The sequence below is a fragment of the Lygodium microphyllum genome, chromosome 9, assembly GCF_053477565.2.
Source record: "Lygodium microphyllum isolate KBCC chromosome 9, Lygodium_microphyllum_v1.1.10, whole genome shotgun sequence".
Classification (NCBI taxonomy): Eukaryota; Viridiplantae; Streptophyta; class Polypodiopsida; order Schizaeales; family Lygodiaceae; genus Lygodium; species Lygodium microphyllum.
Window position 1 is genome coordinate 36,444,393 of NC_141143.1, and position 23,014 is coordinate 36,467,406.

The window sequence follows — 23,014 nt, forward strand, 5'->3', positions numbered from 1 at the left end:
CCTATACTCTCTTCATTTATCTGCTTGTTCCTCTTTAGCATTCTTCTCTTTTTCATGTTGCCTTGTATCCTTCTCATGGGTGACATCCTCAACCCTGACACTAGAATCATCTTTCTTTCTTCTAGCTGGGGACACATTAAGGATATTAAATGTCTTCATATCAGTGAGGGGAATTGGCTCAAGGACCTTTGAAAATCTATATCTTAGCCTCCTAAGAATTACCATGTCCTTGTCCATGAGTGTGAGCCTATGAGCATGAGCAGCACAAATGTAGGCATCTTGGAAAAACTCAATTAGAAAATCCTCTGTGGCTTCTTGTATACAATTAAGAGCTGTTCTTGTCCATCTGAAACTATCCAAACTATATCTTTCACAAATTTCCCTGACAAGCCTCTGAAAAGACAACTTTGGAATTGCATTGTCAAGAGAATTTACTGCCTTTCTAATCTCCCTTAGACACCTGACATTTTGAGAAAACCTTCTCCTTGGCTTTGACTTTCTAGAGAGCTTCTGAGGCTTTGAAGACTGATGAATCTTTGATGCTAATCCTTAGGATCAATCTTCTCTTTTCTTGCTATTGCCTTAGTCCTAGCCATCTGCCAAAAAAACATATGTTACTTCTTCTCCAGCATGTAAAGCAAAACGCGAGTCCCAGACAAGAGTTATCTATGCTGCATGGCGTTTTCTCGTATCAGTTGAATTTTTCTCGAGCTGTCTAGTGAAACACAAGTGTCAAGCAAGGCACCTCCTTGCAGCTGCTTCTTTTCGCGTTTCACCGGACTTATTGTCCATTGTGTCCAGTGAAACGCGAATTTAAGCCAGGAAACCTGCTTGAAGTACCTTATTTTCAAGTTTCACCGGACAGCTCATGAATAGCATAAAAATTGACAAAACCAATAAAAAAGAGCTTTGATCCAAGGAAAGCTTTTAAGATTACTTAAAATATCCACAGAATTAGGGAGGAAATTTGAAGATTTCCTTAAATATCCACAATATTAAGGAATGCTTTCACTATGGAAAAAATTCTTTTGTAGTGGTCATGAGCTAATAATAACATAAAGAATTAAGGAAAAATATCAAAACAATGCATTGAATGGAGCTTGTTATTGAAAAGCAAGATGCAGAAACCATACCTTTTTTTTAGCTTGTTCTTCACAATCTCAGCCTAAAGATGACAATATGCTTGAAGGTTTGCTTTGTTGGGGAAGCAATGAAATGGTTGGAGATTGGAAGGAAATGCTTGGAGACTGGAAGGAACACCAAAAACAAAGATGGAGTAGCGATGAAATGCAATGAAAGGTGAAGGCGGTGAATTTGCATGGACTCAACGTTCTTCGCAAAGTGTTAATAACACACGTGTGACGTACTCACTTACCGAAATTTTTTATTTACTTGGAAAAGGGTTATTTAACACACATGTGACGTATTTTTGGAAAAAGAGAATGTGCACGTCTTCTGAGGTGTTTATTACGCTGTGTTAAGTCAGACACGTGTACACGTATTTTTCCATTATTACACAAACTTTTTCGTTGGAACTATCACCACATGCTTAACGGTTGATATAAAAGCATTTCAAACCCATTTCTCCGACATTGTCTTCTTCTCTGCCAAAATTTCGTCTCGACTTCCCTTCAAGGTCCTTGCATCCTGTGTGGAGAGCAGTTCAACAATCTTTGATAGGTAACAAATTTTTTTATTACAAGCATTTTAACAAAATAAATTTGATTAATATAGAAAGAATGTTTTATAACACGTGAACAATTAAAGATGTTATGTGCTTTCTATCTTTCAAAAGCAGCATAGCTTTTCCAAAAATGATTATATCATCAATTTGTATGTTTCCATAGAATTTATTTATTGTTCATGTTTCTTTTTTTCATTTGCAATTTTTGACCAGTGAAACGCGAGACAATGTCTCTGTTGATGATATTTTGCTTAGTATTGCGTTTCACCGGCCACATATTAGAATAATTTTTGTCTTCAAGCTAGTGTCCGATGAAACGCGATTCCTTCACAGGCATTTGCCTTACACACTTGAATTTTCGCGTTTCACCGGTCAACTAAAAAAATTCTCATGTTTTGATTTTTTTGTCTTGGAAAATCAATATTGGGGCCTCTTTCCATGATATCATCTTGTTTTATTGGATATTGGTTCTATTGTGCTTTTTTTTTTCAGGGATAAATATTTTTCTGGTCAAGATGACAAAGAGGAAGCTATCTCTGGAAGGAATGGATGAGGAGGAGATAATTGAGACATCTGATGATAGGCTCTTTGATTTTTTACACACCATTGAAAATTCTTCCAAGTTTTGCTATATCAGGAAAATTTTCAATGTTCCTTTTGATTTGAAGGAGTTATTGGAGGATCTTGATGATAAACTTAAGGAGTACAGATGTTTTTATGATAGACATGTGCAAGGTTTGGAAGTCAATGGATTTGTTCATTATAGTGATGTCATGGGAGCCACCAATACATCCAGGTCAACTTTGCTCGCAGGTTCAACCTCATTGATGAGGAATTCAGAAAGAAAGAAACATGTTGCCCTTTCCACAGGTACCAACACCAATGCCTTCTGATCCACAAGGACGTTGGATTTATTGTGTATCTTCAGTACATGGAAAATTCTTCTCCAGATATAGACCAACAGAGAAAGCTAGAGGATATTGCAAGTATGGATAAGGAGGTCGAAGAGAAGGAGGAGATGTTCCAAGAAGATGTTGAGAATCAACTTGTCCAAGGTTTTGATGTAGGTTTATTCAAGAGTGACAATATCACAATGGTGGAAGAAAATGAAATTGAGCCAAGTGCACAGGTTGATGAAGAAGGTCCTCTTGCCTGTGTTCCAACATTTCCCACTTATCTTATCAACAAGAAGAGATATGTGTTGCTAAATGATATTCAACATCTTTTTGATCTTAGAGAAGATTATTGCTTAGCAATCCTTGCAGGTTGGGGCAAAAATGACATGAATTTTATAGGTTATGAACAAGAACCACTAGCAAGTCTTGATGTTGAGGGAGAGAATTTCCAAGATAGCTCTATAGCCTTACATACATGTATTAATCAAATCATAGAATACGAAAAGGGGGGGCTACAGAAGAAGAGTTCTTGCAGGTCCAGAAGAAACTTCATATTGATGATGTAGGGTATGAAGAGAGATTGAAGTCTCCATCAGATGAGAAGCCCAAGAGTTCAATAAATCTTTATGATGATAGTCTTCTTGAAGAAGATGAACACCCTAAGGTATGAAATATAATTCGAAATTACCCATTGAGTTTATGTTAGAATTTATTATGCATTATAGATAAATATCTTATATCTTGTACTATTGTGGTTTGTTCTATAGATTGAGATTGAAGATCTGGACAACTTTCTTGGAAGGGCCAAGGGCTCTAGGCCAATGAAGCTTGGAAAAAATCAAAGCCTTGGCCATTATATTGGAAACTTAAATAATCAAACAATTATAATATATCATAGTAGATTGTCAAGCTCTCCAAGTCTACCAATGATGGCTTTGAGAGCTATCTCAAAGGTAATTGGATCTCAAGTTTTCAGCAGAGGTTTGGACAAGATCATTTTGGTGGAGAAGGAAGAATCCATAAGAGTTTTTGGCTTTATGCCTGGATACAGTGGATCTAGAGCTGGATATTTTGGAGTTCTTGGCTCCTATTTGCTCTCTTATGTAGGAGATAGTAAGAATTTGAAGCTTCTTCCAGGCTATCGGAAACAAGAGTTTTTGAAATACAAAGGTCTTATTGAGTGGGATGAAACAAAAGATTCCTCTAGAGGCCCTGTCGAGCTACCTGAAACCAAGGACTCCTCTGAAGGCCCTGTTGAGGTGCCTGAAACTAAGGACTCTTCTGCAACACAATCAGACTAGAAAATGCCAAAGATTAAGGGTTTCTTGAAACCCATCTTTTCCCAACTCTTTGTTTGGTTTGTAACCATTCTGTAAATCTTTGCTTTGCGCAAGAATTTAAATATCTATCTTTTATTCTTTGGGTAACAATTTGTACAGTCCTTGCTAAAGATGATGTATTGCTTGATGTGGTTGTATCTTTAAGCTTGAATTTATGCCAAATTTGTCGATAGAACCATTGAAAGACCTCTAATAAACTGTTGGCTTTGTGTCTTCCACCTCCATGTCTTGTATGTCTGAAATATTTTGTTCTTGCTTGATAATGTGATTTTTCCATACCTTGGGTTGACCAGATAGATAGAGATCCATATTGTTTAATAAAGTATGGAGCATGGTTGTATAGAATATGCTGCATAGTCAACAAATAAGGAAAGTTATTAAAAAACATTATATGATTTCGACAATGAAGAAACAAACATATACAAACTTCTTACCATATAGTGAGTAAAGTGTTGATCACCCCAAGCTTCTGTCATCGCCTTTTTGAAAAGGTTCAATTGGTTTTTAAAGTCTTTGAGATCATCATCATTCCATTCAGTCTTATCACAATAAAAAAACACTTTGTCTAGTGTTTCCCAAACTTTAGCTTTTCTATTTCGAGCTTGTCCATTATCAGTGTGATCCTTAACTGCATTATGTAGGGATTTCCACTGATTAAATTTAATAGTTGAGCCACCATTTCTCGAGTTTATCTTGCCAAGTCTCCCATGAAAGCCTAGAAACCTTTTAGCCTTTACTCCACCAATAGATGGTTTTTTTGGGACACAATTACCATCCTTAGACTTTTGAAGATCTGGTTCAATAACAACATTGCCACCATGCAAACCAATTGCAGAGAGAACTTTTTCAACCTTTGTTATAGCATCTATTCTAGTTGATAATGGCTTCAACTTCCATGCAAATCCTATATAGAGATGAACAAGCTTTTCGATTATCCTGCAAAGAGCATGAAGTGTACAAATATGGGCATTCGCTAAAGAAATGTCCAAGACTGGTTTAAACTGTGGATCTTTATTGTGCCTAGAGGGAGCTCTATTCCAATTGCTTGAGTTTAACTATACAGCTGGTGACATGCAGTATAAGCAAGGAGATCTCGAGTTAGCTCCCTTTGATACATTATACATACATTTGAGTGTCTTTAGGTCACCAGCTATGTGCCACTCAATCCTGTAGTTCCCTAATCCTTCAACAAATAGCTCTTCTCCTGCTTGTCGCCTTTGAATAACATTAGGTATTGATGTTTGATGAAAAACCTAATATAGTATATCAAAATTCTCAGTATCTACCTCAAATGCTCCTAGCCACCAGATGTTATATTCAGATTGAACACTAAATGATGTTGAGTGATTGCAATGACTTGACGAAAGTGCTCTATTCATCAAGGTGATAGAGATTCTCTCCAATTTTTTACATTTCAAAATCTCACTTTCATCAAGTTTAATCACAAATCTAGCCACTCCCTGTGCCTCTGCTACTAACAAGTCATAAAATTTGATCATTAAGCATTGTAGGGTGGGCAAGTCAAGGAAAATATTGTTAAATTCATTGAATGTAACCTCCTTTTTCTTGCCCTTGAAGCTAGCCTTGATATGAAAAGGCTCACCTAGAATCTCCATCACTTTGTTATTAACTCTCTGTCTGATAGTCCTAACCACAAATGGTTTCAGAAGTATGCAATTGTGTACCTGTCCTTGCTTCATATTTGATTGTAAAAGTTGGAAAAGTTGCATATAAGCATCTCGACTGATACCAATACTATCTAGTGTCTTCTGTACTAACTCAGAATCCAAAGAATGATCCTTCACAAATGACTCCAAGCATTGTTTCTTTGCCTTTTTAAATTTCTTCTTCTCCAAAATATCCTTTGAAACCACTGAAGGAAGAAGATGATAATAAAACTGAGCTGCTTTTAAAGAATCTCTTTCACTTGCATTTGGTTGTAGAAGAGATCTAAGCAAAATTAACATCACAAATCAATGCAAGTAGTTTAAATAAAGCCATATTTAAGATTTTTCAAGTGAAAAAAAATATACATTGCTGCTTGGATTCTTTTACCACAGCCTCCTCCTCCTCGTTTGAGATTCTCAATATTTTTAAGAGCTCTTTGTCGATTTCGAAGGCCTAATAAAGTTTGCTTTTGTTGATAAGCCTTGATACGCTTTTCCAATGAATGAATTTTTTGTTGACAATCCTCTAGCTTCTGCAACAACTCTATATTGTGTTTCATCAAAAGATGATTCTCTAGTCCAAGGATATCCTTTTCTGCAACGAGATTAAGTGTATAACCTAAAAATCCATTGTAGCCATCACCAATAAACCTCATTAATGATGAGCTATTATAGAAAGGAGGAGTGCTATTTCTGCTAGGATCTTTGGGATAGAGCTTTCCATCTAACCAAAGATCAATATTCTTCTTTCCTTCAAACCTCAGTATATGTTTCATAGACTCTATAACCGTGATAGATTTTGTTCTCTTTCTTATCGGTTCATACTCACTGTCCAACTCAATATGAAGATGATAGAGAGGTCTTTTATTAGAGCTACAGAGATCATTAGATGATTGATCCATAGCTGAGTTACAGAGATCATTGGGTGATTGATCCATAGCTAAGGATATGATTAGAAGCAAGAACGAAAACAAAGAAGAGACTAATAAGGAGGAGAAAAAAAGATGAGAGAAACGATGGAGAAACGATGGAGGGAGGCAATCGATTATCCACCAAAATTCAAATTGAATATTACTTTTCACTTTAATGAGGAGAGGTAAGATCTTCATTATGACAACCTTGCCAACTTTATGGCGATCTAGATTTCTAGGTTTGATGTGACCACGAGAATATCATGACAATGACTTATTAACGAATTTTGATATTTTAACTTACCAAAATATAAAACTTTTAAAAATTCTATAAAATGATTTTATTTCGTAAATTGTTTTCTCTCTCTAAGATCTCTTACAGGGCATTTTCGAGACCTCAAAAACTCCCCTAATGATGATCTAGCATTTAATATTGTAATATTTATAGAGAGAGAAGATATGTAGAGATGCGATATAGAGAGAAGAGATTCCTACTCAGCTTCCATGGCTTCCTACCATTGTTTCTTTTGTGGGGATTACATGGTATCACTATAAGAGACATGGTCTTCACATATATTTAGAGCATTGTCAAGAATATCAACATCATAAACATGACAAGTACCATGCTCATTATCAATTGGAAAATCAACATAAACATGAAATATCGATATTCAGATTTTGATGGAGGAAAAGGTTCACAAATATTAGTGTGAATAAGATCAAGTCGCAAATACCCATATGAGGATGAGCTTTGAATTCCATACCTTGTACAAGGTCACAAGATCTACAAGCTTGGAAAAAACAAAGAGAACAAAGTGATAATGCCATATTTTGTTGTTAAGATTTCTAGGGGTTATAAAAACATTTACAACATCTTCATTTAAAGATACTCAAAAAGATTACCATTTCGAGGAGCAACATCTATTGTTTGACAGTCTTTCTCAATGCGATACTTGGTATGGTCAAAACCCACAAAGAGAGCAATGTCCACAAGTCTTGCAGCAACTAAAAGAAGTTTCCTTTGTAAATCTAGGACATGTAAAACTCCACGTACAATTCTTGTTGAAGAAAGAGTATCCAGATATAAATCACCTATACATTTGACTTGACACGTTATGTCATCACCAAGATAAACCAATTTCTTCACAGGAATAGAATGATAATTAGGTAACCACTAGGACTAATATGTCATGTTTCTCGTAGCATTAGAATCAATAATAAAAAGATATCTATCACAAACATGAAGTATCATTTCCGGAGAGATAGAATAACTCACACAATTTACTTCTTTAGTAGTGTTTTCATGTGTAGCAATATATGCTCTATTTCAATCTGAATCAACACGTCTCTTGAAACATAGATGGATTGAATGATTACTCTTTTTGCAGTAATCACAAGGCAAATAATCTCTAGATAAACATTGTTCTTTATTTCTAATACCATGTTCTTCATCATTTGGTTTTACCCAACAATCATATGTATTGTAACCATTTCTATTGCAATAAGAACAATGTTTGTTAGAAAACTTGAGATGAGAGAAGTTACCACCATGATGACTCCTACGTGTGTAGCATGGAAAGGGATGCCTTTGAGCAAGTAAAGTCGATTTGTTCTGACTATGTATTCTCTTATGAGATTATAACTATTTCTTGATTTGTGTGCCGTCATTCATGTCATTGTGAATATTCAATCAAAGATATATAAGCTAGATCAAAATTGATCCCATCCTTGTTAGATAATATGGTAATAATATTATCATGACCAGGACCCTTTACAATGTGAAGAAGCTCTGTTACAACTTGTTTTCATGGAATAGCATCACCAGTAGTAGCAAGCTAATTGATAATGTTCTTCAATGATTTGATATGTGCTGTCATAGAATTTTGGATGTTGTATTGTAACTCAGTGAGCTGATTCTAAAGATAAAGGATTTCTGTAATAGATTTCTTCTCAAAAATTGCTATCAAATACTCCCATATAGCTTGTGTGGTTGAAAGATTACACACAACAAGCATAAGAGATTCTTGAAGAGTAGAAAGAATATACTAACATGGCTTCTTTGTGTCATCTGAGCCACTCATTATAAATAGTTTGCCATTTGTCAAAGATAGGTCCGTAAGTTACAAGGGTATTATCATGACCTCATCAATTGGTTGAGATGGATATTTATAATTACCAAGAATAATATCATGTAAGTCATCACCTTCAAGAATTAGCAGCATCTTTACTTTCCACCCAAGCATCGTTGTTCTTGAAAGTGAGGGATTGAACATTTTCCACAAGAAAATATGTTGATGATTATAGAATTTGACATAGTTGGCTGAGAGCATACATGCAATATGAGATCACACAGTTTACATACCATGTAGGAAACAATGATGAAAGTACATCACAACAAATTGTACGCTGAGCTATGCTGTAAGGAAAGATGTTTGGTTTAAAAGGCATACCCCAGAAGAAAGAGACCCAAGATAGAAAAAATGTGGGCAAGAATAAAGAGACCCAAAATAGATAAAACGTGTGAGGGAAGAAATCGGTCCAACATAGATGAGAAATATGAACAATGCTCAAAACGTTATCACTTTACTTTTCGGCCAAGAATAGATGATGATCTTGCTAATTTTAGCAAAAATGTAAAAATGAAGAGTGAGTTATCATGATGAAACCTATGTCATATAAATCTGCAAATGAAAAGCTATTGTCCTATTTGTTTTCATGTTTTAAGTCGAGTTTCCCTGAATTGACATAACATTTGACATAGAACTCCAAATTGACTAGCACTGATTTGATAGGAAGAAAGCTTATGAGTCCTAACACATAATAAAAACTTGTTCTCTTGAGAAAGTTTCTTTCTTAAGAGTTTGCCAAATATAAACTTTTAGAGTGTCCAAGCAAGGCATATCTACAATCTAAATGATGATCAATGATGATTGAGTTAACTTTTTCTATGCTTAAAATTCATAGTATAAGATGCTCATAATATACAAAATACATTGAATTTAAGCATAAAAGTAACATGAATCAAGAATAGAAGATATACTACATAGGTATAATTTTTTATAATCTTCCAAGGAATTAGTTGTAGTCGATGGTGATAGCTCTAATATCATGTTGAAATGTAGAGAGAGAAGATATGTAAAGATGCAATAGAGAGATAAGAGATTCATACTTAGCTTCCATGGCCTCCTACCATTTTTTCTTTTGTGGGGATGACATGGCATCACTATAAGAGACAGGGTCTTCCAGAGATATTGAGAGCATTCTCAAGAGTATCACCATCAATAACATACTCATTAGACCAAACATCAAGACTAGATTTCCACCAACATAATGCCATATATACTAAATAAAAGCTAAGGATGAAATTTTGAGTAGCCATCATGTATTTACAAGAAACATTATATGGTGTATTTACTAGTTATCTAACCTTATCTTGGTATCCCATCCTTCATCAACCAATTGCAAGACATGATCATACCTTAGTCTTTTCACTTTGAACATGGCCTTTAATATACTTAACTCAGCATTGGAAGAAAAATCAATGAATATAATAATAGGTATAAAGAAAGTGATCTTGCTTAGCCTCTATAAGATATTGCATTTCAAATATGCTCTCTATATGATCTTAGAAAATATTCTATATCTATAGCATTTACTAGTCGCTAGGCTTGACAAAGTAGTAGTTGTTGTTGTTGTTTTTTTTTTCCCTTATTTTCTTATTTATAGTAGTAGTAGTAGTAGTAGTAGTATGTTTTTTTCATTAAGAGTTTCATTTTATTTCATTTATAAAATGTCAACTTCAAAAAAACCACTTTTACACTACCACAAAAGAGTTTTTTGCCTATTTGGGGATGCAAACAGACTCTGATTCACGATCCGATTGGATGGCTGATTTTGTGATGTCGAAATCTATAAACTTGGGCCCCTTTGTGCACTTTATAGCTCTTGGATCCAATAAGTACTTTATAACGCCAAACCTTGCGAGGACTGAATGAGGGGTCAAATGACCTCCGATTGATAAACTGAGACTTACATTGGATTCCTGATGTCGAAATGAAACTAGGAAAACTATAGGTCCAGCCATCCACCACTATTTGATTTTTCATGAAAATTGGCTCTTTAACGTCTCTCGGGCACTTTTTGACTCCAAAACGGGCTCCAATGCTCCAAGAATGGGTCCATTTCGGGTCTAAAATCCAGCTCTTATTGGTGACCACGGGATAGGGTTACTCAACCTGTCAAATCTCATGAAAAAACCTACACAAAAACACAATCACGAGCATGAAGCTTATACAAAATATATACACAATAAAACCCATATTAGCTCATCCTACTGTGAAAGATGCGGGATCTAGGACATGGCAGTGAGTTATGGTGGATGGAAGGAGAAGAGTGGACTCATGATGGAGAAGACAAAGACACTGTTTGTTACACAAGTGAATTAGGTTCCAATATTGAGACTTGGACTCATAAACACAATCTTGTGTATGTGGACAATGACACTGAAACTTTGTTGAAAAGAAAAGAGTACTATCATTGCATTAAGAAAAGGAAGCAAGTACAATGCTTTATAGGAAAGTAGGAAACTGCAGTAGGCACCACTGTGCATACGGGATAGACTAGCCTGCATGTCCTTGGCCCTGAAGCTCCATACAAAGAGGCTGTCAATGAGTGTGATTGCTGAATCTCAACACCCCTCCTCAATCACAACTAGAAAGGCACAAAGTGTGTAGAGGTTGTAATGAGAACCACCTGCAAAGTGTGGGCACACCACAAACATGGTAGACACCAGAGGCTGTCACAGAAAAGGCTAAGTGTGGGCACCAAAACATGATGGACATCCAGAGGCTGTAACAGGGGCCTCACAAAGTGTACAGGGATTGTAATGCCAAGTTACATAAGGAGTTTACAAAGCTTATGGCACGAAGCATTAGGGCAAGGAAATACAAGGCTTTTAAAACAATCCATCAGAGTAATGAGAGTAGAAGGGCTGATGAGTCTTGTCCTTCCGATCCTGGTGGTCTTCATCTTCATCTTTTGATCCATGGTCTTCTTCTTCTTTCACAGTTGCAAGATAGGCCTTTTGGGACCTCTTCCTAGCATGAGAGAACTTCTCAGTGTGTCCGGTCCTTTTGTAGAAGTCACAGAAGAGCGGTTCCTTTTTACCTTTGTATCTATTTTTTACATATAACATTTGTTCATCCTTTGAAGTGCTAGGCTCTTATTTGCTTTTAAGTTTCTTTTCTTCCTCTAGTAGAGAGGCTTTAATGTCAAAAAGTTGAGGATTAGGCATATTGGTTAGAGTGGTTGATACATTATCATAAGCAGGAGGCAAACTTTTTAACAAGACACCAATACAAACATCTTCATCCATTTTTAGCTTTATCCCTGCAAGTTGAGTAAGCAGGCTTTCCATGTAGTTTAGATGGGATGTCAGGGATGTATGAGGCTTCATATCAAGTCGGAAAAATTCAATTAATAGACCATACTTAGACGATTTTGATTGTGCGCCAAATAAGGTATCCAATTTGTCCCAAGTGTCATGGGACGTGTCACAGGCATCCACATGATGGATATAGCTGTCGTCCAATTCCAGTTTAATAATGGCTTGTGCCATGTCATCATTCTTCTGCCAAGTAACTACAAGGTCTGCATCTCGAGGTTTCTTCTCTTTGCCATTTGTGATGGCCCAAAGACCCTTCTTCATCAGAATGAGCTTGATGCGGGTTTGCCAGGTGTGAAACCTGACTCCCTTGAACCGAGCATTTGGAGAGTCTTTTCCCATGTTGGATAACTGAAGCAGTAGCAAATCAATACCAAGATTCTGAGATTTTATCAGTGGAAGAGCATATTACAATGTGTCAAGAGACACAGGTAATGACAGTGTGAAAACACGCTATGTTTGTGTTGATGTTGAGCTTGAATCTTCTTGTTCGGTTTTGTTCGGTCCTTCTTCAATCTTCTCAGGTCCTTCCCCTCCTTGATTTGGTGCTAGGACAGTGGATTAGAGTGGGCTTTAGCTTGGTTTTGTGTTAGGAGTGAGAAAATGAGAGAAAAAATGAGCTTGGGAGATTTTGGCTATGGTGGAATTAGGGTTTTTGAGACAGGGGCCTGGTTTTTCAGCTGTTGTGACCTCAATACTTGATCATTTTCAAAAAATTTTACATGTATATGAAGCTTATGTCAAGGGCTATCAAAGCCCCATGGAGATTGACCAGATCGCGGGTAGTACGGCGCATGCAAAGCACTCGATCAGATTCAGCACAGATCAGGAGAGGCGCAGTCGATTTTCGTAATGCTAAGGCTAGAGAGCAACAATGTCATTAGTTAATGTGATATGGAGTTGCGCCTAATGTTGGGGAACATCTTCCAAGAAGAGGTCATAGGCTGATTTGACCTGTAGAGGGAGATCTCAGCCCTCTATCAGAGGTATGTCCAGGCTGGCTATGGTGGCCACAAAACAGAAGCATAGAAGAATGACAATGCTGGAGCTATAGGAGCCCAATGTTGGACTGTTATGCAATAGAGGGAAGCTCAGGGAGTTTAGGAACAATCCTCTAGAAGAGAGCTTGGGGAGATATTGCCTGGTTCAAGAGATCTAAGAGCTCAAAGGCAGGTAGGTGCAGGTTTGGCTATGGCTGCCAAACAGGGCAGTGAGAAAAAAGAGTAGAAGATGAAGTCTTGAGCTAGCTGAGCTAGATGAAAGTGAAATGGAGCTGAAGGAGTAGTGCCATGTGCATCTGGGCTTTGATACCATGTGAAAGATGCGGGATCTAGGACATGGCAGTGAGTTATGGTGGATGGAAGGAGAAGAGTGGACTCATGATGGAGAAGACAAAGATATTGTTTGTTACACAAGTGAATTAGGTTCCAAGATTGAGACTTGGAATCATAAACACAACACTTTGTTGAAAAGAAAAGAGTACTATCATTGCATTAAGAAAAGGAAGCAAGTACAATGCTTTATAGGAAAGTAGGAAATTACAGTAGGCACCACTGTGCATATGGGATAGCTAGCTTGCACGTCCTTGGCCCTAAAGCTCCATACAAAGAGGTTGTCAATGAGTGTGATTGCTGAATCTCAACACCTACCCTCTACAAGACCAAGGCATGAAATCCACGAGTAGACATGAGAACCAAGGATTAAGTGCCACCTCGTGAGAGCTTGGTAGGTGCTTGGATATGGAGTCAGGATATGAGACTGATGCCCTATTATCCTTAGGTCACTCTACCCTCAGCTAACTCCACATGCCCGAGTGTGCAACTTTGAATGAAAAATGTGTTACTAGAAGAATATGATGACTAGGCTATAGGAGTCCTTGCATAGGTCCTAGTCGAGTTGTCCTAAGTTAGGTCGGTAGCTCAGACCACCACTAGGATGACCTCTTTGATAAGTTTTTAGCCAGTCTCCATGTTCAAACAACTGGTTAGAGACTCGCTCTAGATATTTGTTAGGTTATGTTGGGCCTATCCCTTGTGGATTTTCATACATTGATTTTGTTAGGGGGTAGAGTAAGAGCTATTCTTATGCTTTGTTGATTATATGTTTTATATAAGCTTGATGCTCTTTATGATTGTTCATGGGATTTGACAGGGTGAGCCACTCTATCCCGTGGTTGCTAATGAGAGTTGGATTTTAGGAGCCAATTTTGAGCCATGTTTGAAGCATTTGAGGGTATTTTTTGAGCAAAAAGTGCATGGGAAGTGCTAATAACCAAATTTTCACAAGAAATCAAATAGTGGCGAATAGTCAAGCTAGAGTTTTTCAAGATGTATTTCAACATCAAGAATCCAACATAAGTCTCGGTTTATCGATCGGAGTCCATTTGACCTCCCATTTAATCTACTGAAGGTTTGGCATTATAAAGCAACTACTAAATCTAGAAACCGAAAAGTGCACTACCCTCTCTCCATCATCTTGTACTTGATAAGTACCTGCCATGGGTGAAAATCTTTGCCATCAAATTTACGAATTTGAGGGCAGACATCAATATATGTTGTGGCCATTGCCAATTTGACATTTTCTTCAATGTCATCTGCCACGCTTCCCAATGTTTCCCTTTGAAGTGCCAAGATTGGTCGCTTGTGTCAGAGAAGAAGTTCTTAGTTGAAGCTAGAAGCTGAAATGCTCTCCTTTGGCTTCCCCAGGTCCTCCAAGGTTAGGGGGTCTAGCTGGCTATGGAGTTTGAAGGTCCAAGATGAGAGAGATGAAGATTTTATTGTGCACTTAGTGAGGCTGAGGTTTGAGGAAGCTAAAAGGATCAGAGGAGCTCTGATACCATGTGGAAAACCAGAGTTTCAAGCAAGAAAAGTGTGCACAAGAGAGAGATAGGAGCTCAAAGTACAAGAACAAATTCTTGTTTACTAAGTTGCTCAAGGTACAACTTGGGTACACTCTATCTCACACTTGTTGATAGTGACCCATAGGTTGTTTATATAGGCTCTACCTCGCTAGGGTTAGGGTTTTCCCTATCCTTCATGCTATTCACACCCATCTTCCCTCATACAAAAATATGGACATGTATCTTCGTCCAGTAGTCATGAGCTTAAGATTTTGTGGGAGGAGGGGGTCACCGCACAAGATATGAGCAAGCGTGATGGTCGACGGTCAACCAATTTTCAAGCTATTCTCATGTGGAAGATGCATGACTTTCTGGGATTCAGAGAGTGCTTAGGTGAATAGGCTTCTGTTCTCCTTGGTAATGTCTATATTTTATCTCGTTCAAGTTTGTATTCACTGGATAAAGGTGTTGGAATAGGTCTTGTTACGTCAGGTTATCATGCATGTCAATTGTGCGGGCCATAGTTAGACTTTCAAAGGTCACGAACCATGAAGAAGATGGTATATCAAGGATATGCCGCTTTCTTGCCAGAGGGTCATGAACTCAGGGAAGGTTTTCTTGGACGACCTCCAACAAGTATGAATGTAGCAAGCTGGTACGAGCTGAAAATGGTCCACGCGCAGTCACATCCAAACAGAATGCGACAGTTCTCAGTTTTCTACGAGTTGCCATATTGGACCCACTTACAGATCAACCACTTGTTGGATCCCATGTATATTTTCAAGAATGTGGGCAGCTTGCTATGGAACCAAATCACAGGAAAGAGAGACACTATAGGGGTACGAATGGATTTGAAGGAGGTAGGCAAGATGGAGGCGCTTTGGCCTCAGTCAAGTGTTGATGGTTTTGTGCAGCTACCTTGCGCTCCTTGGGTTTTTTCCACTAACGAAGAGCGCATTGTGAAGTGATAGTCAAGTCTATCCCCACTCCGACGGGTATGATGCGTTCTCTCACGTCTGTATTTTCTAAAGACGATCAATTATCAGGGCTAAAATCCCATGACTGGCATAAGATATGTCAGGTTTGTACTACGAATGGATTGTAATGGGCATGTGCATTTTGCTATTTGGAGTGTAACCATTTTTCATAATGCTTTCTCATTTATGGCAGTTTGTACTACCAATCGCGATCACAGGATGTCTTACTCCAAAAATATGCGGGGCTACACGTTGTCGACTTTGGTGCAATGGATCTCACAAAAGGAGATTAAGACGTCCTCTATTGCATCCGCAAGACGGGGAGCAGTGGAGACGGTATGTCTCTTTGAGAAATACATGTCTACCAGCATGCTTACGATACAAATCCACCTTCTTGTGCATCTTGTAGATGAAGTGGAGATTGTTGGACTTGTCCATACGCGATGGATGTTCTTATTGGAACACTTCACAAAAAACCTGAAAAGCTTTGTGCAACAATGAGCTCAGCCAGAAGGTAGAATGGCTAAAGGTTGATTGGTGTCTGAGATGCTAGCGCATATTTCACAATGGCTATCAATGGTGGATCCAGACAACAAAATGCTATGGTTGCTGAAGGACGATGATACACTCTGACCGGAGATGTGGTGGTTGGAAATGGGGTATAAAAAAAAATGAATGCTGCAATGAAGAAAGTTAATCGTTTTTGTATGTTACACCATGCCTCTATGGAGACGTGGCTCGCCAAATACCAAATCGCTAGGCAAGATCGAGAGGAAGCACGATTTGAATTTTGATGTAGTACGTGCCATCAACCGATTCAATATCCTGAGGGCATGAAGAAGATGCTGCGGTTCATGTCAACGTGATGGTTGCATGGAGCTTTGACCGCAACGTCTCACGAAGGGACGGAGGTCTCAATGGAGGAGTGAGAATTCTTGAGGGGATGTAGTCCAAAGGTGATGACGTGTTTAGGATTTGTCATATCTAAATTTTATATGCGATAACTAATTTTAGTGTTTCAATGTACAATACAAAATATATAGTGTAGCGTGGTCACATGGACGGTATTTTTGTGTGGAGCGTATTGACAAAATGCGCTCCACAATGCACTGTGGTATCATGGTAAGGTTCGAGCAGGAGAGCCGACGATGAGCAACAGATCCAAACACGGTTATAGATGAGATGGAGTATTTTGGAAACTTGCAAAGTATTATTACGGTGGATTACCATAGCTTCTCCATGATACTATTTGATGTGCAGTGGTTCAAAGTCATACTTGAAGGGGCTGGAGTAACAATTCAATGAGGTCCATTTGGTTTTCTCGAAATAGATTTCGAAAAAAAATGGATAGATTTTCGTGACACCTTTGTGTTGCCGGCCCATTGTGAACAAATGCATGAACTCATTTGTTTGTTAATTGTATTACGACATGGTACATGTCACAATAGTTTAATCTCTCTTGTATATTTTTGTGAATAGGTAATATTCTATCCAAACCCCTGACAACCTCAATGGTGGTATGTTATACCTTCAGTCCCTGAAGTGCGAGAGTATATGATCAAAGCGATGTTCCAAGTATAGATGAGGACAATATGCAAATAGAGGGGTTGATATTGCAAGGGGTGAAGGCCAACGAAACATGGCGGTTGTCTCGGACATTGTCAGGCCGCTCTACTAGATGTACTTGGGCACGATCAGATGCTTCAGCTTCAAGCAGACAAGGTCGACGCTCCAGACTTGGGCTAGAGGGAGGGAGTGCTTCACAGTCAGGGGGATGTTGTAGAGATATGGAGGCAGTGAGCACGCGGTCGGCACAGGATACATTTGTACTCCTCCCTCTCATGGTGGTTCCAAGGAGCGTGGCTTAGGTGGTTGCTATGGAGGCACAAACGCGGTGTCTCCGTCTTGTCGTTTTGCTGGAGTTGTGTCATCTTCAGGATTTATCACACTTGTGGGGACGTCTATTTCAATTAATCCGGCTTCTACTCAGCCGTCTCTGTAGAAGGTAGCATCCCTATGGGTGCTACACTGATAGATACTACCTCGGTTTGTACACTTGATGTATAGGGGTCTCCTGGTATGCCCAAGAGCGTGCACGCAGGTGGGAGACGACCTATCTTAGGCATACCCTAGAGGGATATGTCTATCTTGTCGATGATAGGTCAGGAGCCATCATCATGAATGACGAGGGAAGGAGGGTGATGGCTCGCATAAGAGAGTTGTGCCAACAAGTTTTTTGGCACAATGTCTTAGATCATTGGAAAAACATATCAGAGGGGAGCAAGGACTACATAGTAGCATCCTTGCATGAGGAGTTTCCAGTTCCAGTCACAACACATAGATTTTCTACGGGCTGGATGATGGACTCCATGCATGCATATATGTCACACAGATGATCGGACGCACACAAGGCACTCAAGAGTGGGGCTGCAAAGCCCCAGTGGCTAGACGTAGACAACTGGCGCTGACTGAGGGAGGAGGCTACAAATTCTCCAAGACGTTGAAGTCAGCACTGCGAGGCGGTGAGAGCATGACTAGAGGCCGGAGTGGTCCATCATCTTGGGAGTGCTGGCCACAGGACATATCTGGAGGACTTTGTAAGTTTTTCTTTTGTTTTGCTTGCTTATTTTTTTGCAATATTATTTGTACTAACAATCATGTTTCTAACAGTTAGTATTTTGTTTTCTTTGTAGCACTCCATTACAAATCATGATCCGACCGACCTTGAGACTCGATCTGTAGAGAGGCAGGGTCTCACTGTATAGATCAACCGATTGTATAGACGCAGCGGCCCTATAAGTCACTCATCTTTCTTGTCCGTAGTTACCATGTTTAATTAGAATGCATTATTGTATGGTGGACTGATGTGTAGTTTTTTCTTTTTTTGTAGAGTCCCTTTGATGCTCCTTTACGGCGGGACGAGCTTTCGGATAGTGAGGATATGTAGCTTGCCCTTGGATCCTTGGAGCTCACACACTCTTCTTTTTTGGTCGCATGATCTGTGTAGATATTTTTTATGTAGTAGTGATATCTTGTCATGATTGTACCAGTCACTTTCATTATGTGATCATATATTTATTTCATGCATTAGTGTTATGATTTAAGTACACTTTGTTTTTGTTTATACGAGCATTGTACACAGTGCAAAAACTATTTTGTATGGCCCAAATAAAGCACACATTGCTATGTGTAGCAAGGCAGCTTGCTGCCTTGCCACAAATTTTTTTTTTCCCTGTTACTGTCGCTATTAGCGTCACAAATTTACCTGCATGTATCATTATTTGCGTCATTATTAGCATCACATAGCGTCGTTATTTGCATCGCTAATAACGGCACTAATACCGACTATTCTATGGCATTGACAATAATGACGCTTTTTGTGACAATGGGGAAAAATTTTGTTATTTACATTTTCATCACTTCTAATGTTTGTATAAGGCCTATATCTTGTAGTGTCACCCACTCACTTCCCTTAATAGCTTTAGCTTTCTAATTAGGGCATATCACATTTATGTGTGACATTCAAAATCAACTTCATTAATTAAGCCTTTTAGGAAAAAGGGTTCATTCGCATAACTGATAGCATAAACATGAAAATAGTGCAAGCAATCCTTTTGACAAACAAGTTCTTTAACTTATGTTCTTGTTCATACTTTTCTCTTGCCTATACAGGAAAAAATATGTATCCCTTCTGTCCAACAAAAGGACTTGGTCCAAATCACATGGCACCATAATTTCCATCCATTATCTAGAACAGGATTTTCCAATGCCCTAGACATGCGGCTGACGGTAGTCTAGAACTCTGTTCCAGACTCGACAAGGGATGTCCAGAGCTCCACTGACCCCAAGCGACCTAGAATTGAGATACAGCTTTCTGTTGTTGGCCTTTTCACCACTTGACCTTCCGCCTATGAATTGAGAAGTGCCCTCTCATGGTAATTCACATTGCCATCTTGGAGATGATCCACCTATTCAAAATATCATTCTTTAATTAATCCATTTAGAAATCAAACACAAACAAGGCAATCAGCTTAATATCATCTTCCAGGAAAACATTTCTTTATTTCCCATGGAAACATGTAATTACTCACCCTTGGCATGCATTTACCATCAAACACAAGTAATTGTAATAATCATCAAAACCCCAATCCAACAATCACTTGATAATGAAAGCATTTAGCATGTTGTTCAATTAACCAATAGAGAAATGGTATTCCTTTCCAAACATTGCAAGAATAGATACGATAGCATTTCCTTAACACATTTTCTCCTGCCCTTGCAATCAAAGGGCAATACTATGCAAAATATTTCTTAACACTTTCTTGCCTCAACTAAGGCATAGTTTAAGGGTTCAAACATTGTACATGACATAAGTTCTATAGGTCACTTACATTGATCGAGAATCCAACGTTGAATTGGATTGACGAAAGTTGTAGTTACTAAACGGGTCTTAAGACATCTCAATTTCAATCCTTATAATTAATTTCTTGTACTAGGCCCTAGTCAAGCCATCAAGTAGTGAGGAATTATTCCCATATATCAACATGTTATAGACCTAACTTGTAAATATTTGATAAGATAAGTGTGAGATGATTTCAGGTAACTAGACTCTCTGACAAGCCTTGCATTGAGCTAGAATCTAGTTTTTCTTAATGTTTGGGATCTTAGACTAAATACTTTTGAAGTATACAAACTTTAAACTACTAGAACCCTCTATTTCTGACTCTTAATGTCATATTCATTTGGCAATTATGCTAGTTGTAACCCTTGACTATTCTTTAACCTAACACTTGTATGCATAATCTTCTAATGTTATTCTTTTAGTGGCTATACCGTTCATAAACCTTGTCTAGTTCCTCCTTGTAATTGCGCTATCAAAAAATATGCCATATGCAACTAAGTTAGGTTAAAAAGAACAATCAAAATACAAATTTATAATAATAAGAATAAGTTCAAGCTACTGCTTTGCATGAATTCATGCGCATATTGAAGTGATATAGCCTATGACTCACGAATAGGGAAGATGACAATTCGTACATGGGTATTCGGAGATGGATTAACCATACCCAACGTTGAATTCAAATTGACAATATCACCTGGAACGATGGCTTCACAGCGGGAGGTGGGATTTCCATCGGTGCCTATCATCCTCCATTTTGGGTCCATACTTTGGCTTGTAAATCTCTTTCTCCCATTCCCTCGTTGGAGAGATAGCATGCGGGGCAACTTCCTTCAACTGCAATGGGAGGGGTTATACTTTCGAATGGGAGGGGGGTAAACACGTGTGGTCACTCTCTAAGGAGGGGAAAGAAAGGAGAACCCTCAAAGAGTCCCTCTCTATGTCTCTCTCTCTCTCTCTCTCTCTCTCTCTCTCTCTCTTCTTCTTCTTCTTCTTCTTCTCTTCTTCTTCTCCTCTCACTCTCCCTCTCTCTTCTTATCCTCTCTCTCTCTCTCCTTTTCTCTCCCTCATGGTAGCAATAGGTTAAGGCTTCCTCCAAGACTTTCTTTTTTCTTAATGATGGGGGGTTTATAGTGGTAAGGGGGGCTATTATTATGGGGAAAAACATGGAGAGGAGGTGGCGTGGTGGTAGGCCTGTGACCTCCCCTTTATCATTGTCTTCGTTATCTTCAGCTTCTCTATCACTGTCATTGTCTTCTTTTTCCTTCATTTCATTGCCTTCTCCTTCTTCCGCAGCGATGCCTACTCCTTCCACGTCGATGTCTGCTCTTCCCCTTTAATGTCATCTTCTTCTCCCCTTCGTCATTCCTAGCGTCATCATCGTCTCCTTTCCCTTCCCCCCCCCCCCCCCCCCTGCCCCCTATTGTTAGAAATGACTGGGGGAAGGAGAAATTTAGTTTAATTTTAGGGGGGTGATATTACATCCTCTCCCGCTTTGGGAATTTGAGGTGTCCTCATCTTGGAAGAACTAGGGAAGAGAAACATTAATAGGGCTTTAAGGCCTGTGGGTTAAAGATAGAGCTAAATTATGAAGACTTGAGTATTAGAGAAAAGACTAGGTGGGATTCCCTTATGAGTTCCTATTCTCTTTATGCTTATTTGCTGAAGCAACAAAATAAATATGTAATAGTCGAAGATAAAACAAAAAAATGATGAAAATCTAGGGACATCAAAGAGGATAATTAGAGGGTATGGCATGATTTGGGGACTCTTTACTCTCCATTTATCTTACTATTCCATACCTGTACACCTACGTAACATGGTTTTGTAGCTTGGCAACGATTCTCCTTTCTTGATTGTTCCTGGTGAGCTAACTTATATTATAGTCAAGCAAGTACAAGAAGTCCAAGGGAGTCACAAGTATCCTAAGCTTTTTGTGGGTGTAAAAGATAGGGTGGGAAAATCATTAACAAGAGATTTAGCTTGATCAGGGGTGTGATTGATGGACACTAGGTTTTGGATGGATTGAGGGGAGTAAGAGCTAGATCCAAGGTTCTAGGTGCTTTAAGTAAGTATAGTATTGCCCCCTAGTATAAGAGTGGAGAAGGAGGCCCTAATAGCCCAATATAGAGAGGATCTTAAAAAGGTTTTGCAAGAGAGGATTCTAAATAGCAAAGCCAAGTTTACATCAGGTGAAATGAAAAATCCATGTATTGCATTGATAGACTATGGCTCACAGATAAATGCCATGGTGAGAAGTATTTATGAGAATGGAAGATGACTTATATATGTTGACTATGTTGTAACGTGTCCGCTAGTATCATCCAGGACACGTCTTAGCAGTCCATCGGAAAGGATGTCTAGAAAACTCCGCCCGGCACTCCCATGGAATGTTGCGGGTTTTGCGATCTAGGTCTTCCTGCGTCTGCCACGTAGCGGAAGTATCCTGGCCATTCCCACTTAGGATCGACCGGACTTAGGGTTTTCCTGATTGGTCGTCAGCTAACAGGAACTAGCGTCAGACCTGAGCGAACTACTTTACGCAGAATTGCGACAAGGACGAACCAACCCTAGAGATGTTAACTTGATCTTAAGGGAGAAAGGTAGTTGTAACATCTCACAATTCACCTAAACGCGTGATTCATTGCTTCTACGTACCCCTAAATTCGCAATAACCTAACTTTCCTTGTTAAGATCAAAACGCATGTTAAATTGCGGCATAACTTCCATTGATCCTACTAGGACTTGCATTCAAGAATCATGCCCACAATTCTTTTTCTAAGCTTTTAAGATTTCATGCTTCAATAAACCATGCAGCCTTTCCCTAAATACAACCCTTGATGAATGAAATTTTTCAT